The sequence below is a fragment of the Apis dorsata genome, unplaced genomic scaffold (assembly GCF_000469605.1).
Source record: "Apis dorsata unplaced genomic scaffold, Apis dorsata 1.3 scaffold_157, whole genome shotgun sequence".
NCBI classification, from domain to species: Eukaryota; Metazoa; Arthropoda; class Insecta; order Hymenoptera; family Apidae; genus Apis; species Apis dorsata.
The window spans coordinates 725697-728706 of NW_006263447.1; the positions used below are offsets into that span (position 1 = coordinate 725697).

At 34.2% G+C, this 3010-nt stretch overlaps 1 protein-coding gene across 1 annotated transcript in view; it reads left to right on the forward strand.

The window, feature by feature from the left end:
• Positions 1-3010, forward strand: part of LOC102677973 — a 349267-nt gene that overhangs the window by 219399 nt on the left and 126858 nt on the right. The gene's annotated exons all lie outside the window — the stretch shown is intronic.

The following is a 3010-nucleotide window of genomic DNA, read 5'->3' on the forward strand; positions in this document are numbered from 1 at the left end:
TAGGGAGAAAATGATTAAAAAGAATTTCCAAACTCACTTAATCACTTATATTTCTCGTCTCTAGCATCCCAATGCGGTCAAAATCACTGATCGAGAAACATCGTACCGTTTTCACGTTCCTCCTCCACATGTCCGTATATTTTTTAAAATATTCGCGATTCGAGATAGCTTGACGTACAACGCTGGATTTACGGCATAACCCAAAATGCAGAAGAACGAAAAATAAAAATAAAAGAAAAAAAAATGCAAAACGAAATCGGTAAAAGTAACGTACCAAAGTCGCGTTTCGTATAAGTTACAACCGGTTTCGATCGCTCTATGGAATTGCATGGATAACGCTCGTATAACACCGGCTGACACTCTCTCGCGCGATAGCACGTTGTAACCGTCGAAATTTCAGAGCACATAATTTAATTAGGGAAGATAACGAGACGAGGTGGAGTAAGTCGGTACGATTCCGTTCACGTATACGTGGTGTACGCGTGATTCCAACCGCGTCATGCTCACCTGGATCCATTAACGATATTCATATCATTCAAAGGGCGAACCGTTATCGGAGAGGTTCGTTTAAATCGCCATATCGAGCCCAAGAATTACGGGTATCCCGTGTATTATCAGACGGCCGTGTCTGAATGGCCGCGCGCCGTGAAACCTAATGAACTCCTACGAAATTCTCTCTCTCTCTCTCTCTCTCTCTCTTTCTCTTTGCATATCTACGTAAATCTACGTATCTACATATTCTGAGACGATAGTTTGAATTGTGTAGTTCTGCGGCGTGAATTTTGTCGATGAAACACGAGAATCCTGTGAGTGGTTGTGATGAAGTTTTTGATTAATAACCCACTCGAATTTTTGATTTTTTAATTCCTGGAAAAGAGTTTTTATTAATAACAGGAATACTTTTTGAAAAAATGTATAGATATATTCCTCCTTATTTTTTCTGAATAGTTTAAATTGTATATAATTCTACATGATGAATTTTGGAACGTTTTTTTTTTTAAATTAAAATTTTAAAATTAAAAGAGAAATAAGTTTTTGCTCTTTTCGTTATCTTCTTTATTGGGAAAATTATCCCCGTTTTTGTGAATGTGAGGGGGTTGAAGTCGCACGTGCCTGCAGTGCAGACGTGAAAGAACGTGCACGCATGCGCCACCGGAAGGCATTTGCTTCGTTCACGTTGGTCTCCTGTCTTTGCATTAGATTCCATGCATGGTCGCATTCTGGTTGCTCGAAAAGAAGATGCAATCGAGTGGATCCATATATTTGGATAAAATCGACCGAGATTCGAATGTTGCGGCATCTTTTAACCCTTTGCCGTTGTAAGCATTGTGATCGTATTATTGGGAATTGAGTTTATCTTCGTTTTTTTTTGAGAAATTTTTATTAATGGATTTCTTTTCATCATATTAATTATTAATCTTTCTCTAGTATTTTTTTGATTTAATAATAATGATATTTTTTGACTAACAGCTAATTGAAGATTGATCTGGATGCAAACGACAATTTTCTTATTAACATTTAAGAAAAATAAATGTTTCATTATTTCCTTTTTCCTTTAATTTTTTTTTATATGAATGAAAAATTTGTTGATAGATGACATTTCAATCACATACAATATAATCGTATTTCTTTCAAATCAATTTTCTTTTATGGAAGGACAGCGAATTATTATTTTTAGAAATTGTACGATCAAACGAGTGAGGTGAGTTCCAATGAATTTCTGAAACTTTTCTTCCAGAGTTTACACAGACCACGCCACGAAACTTTCTGGAATTCTATGCATGCAACATTCTCCTTTTTCAATAAATTGGAAAACAGTCTTGGCACAGATACCAATCCGTTTGATGTACAAAGAGAAATACAAAGATTCGATTTCGTAAGAAAAAGAATCTTCTAAAGGAGATAAAATTTGCGTGAAATTGCAGTTATATATTTTTTTGTAAAATCCTAATTTAAAATCTTGTCAAATTATTAGATATATAAATTGGTTTAATTTATAATTTATATTTTATTCCGAACAAATTCGACAACCCTCTCTTTTGATCCATCGACCCTTATTTTCCTATCCACTGTATCTCGCTAAATACGTGAAAGAGAGAGACAGAGAGAGAAAATGTGGTTTAAGAGTGGAGAATGTGTTCTATTGTGTTCCAACAATAGCCAGGAATGTTTCGTGGTTTCTTTTTTGGTTCTCCGCTTCTCGAATAGTAAATGTTGGAATTCATTTCGATTCGATATAGATATATACTTAAAGGCAAGGGTCGGCCGAGAAGGGGTGAACTTGCCAACTAACGTGGATAATCTGAATTTATACAATTGCAATGGTTACATGCAATTGTATAAATGAGAAAGAGGAAGAATATTTAATGAGAAAATTTTCAATTGTAATTTGGATGCTTGGAATATGTTAAACTTTTGTTAAAATAGAGGAATGTTATATAATTAATATACAAATAGAAATTTTGAAGTGTATTAGCAATTTGAGATGAGGATTATTTTTAAATTCTTTCATATTTATATAATTCAGTATCTCCTTACTTTGAATAAGAATTAGAATTAACATAATTCATATTAAATATATCTTGAAATAAATGAAAAATATTTTAAGAATCGTTCGACCAATTTTCATTTTCAAAATTTTGATCTTTCAATCTAATTTATTCTTAAATATTTCCAAAATCCAAAAGATAAAATTGTCCACAAACGTATTCCAACAACTCTTACTCTTCCAGGAACGAAGGAGAGAGAGATATCCCTGTATAAACGATTTGCATTAAACGAGAAACGTATCCAAGGCAATGCGAATCACCGCTTTCGAATCTCCATGGAGGTCAGATTTGCTCCCAGTTGCAAAGATCGTTCCTTCCACGAGGAACATTTCAGTGGCGCATATATTTGAATTCGACAGCGATAATATCGCGTTTTAATTTCTATCGGGAATCGTGCACAACAGCAACAGCGTTTTTTTTTTTTTTTTTGCTCGGCCATTTCCATCCCCAGATCTGAAACC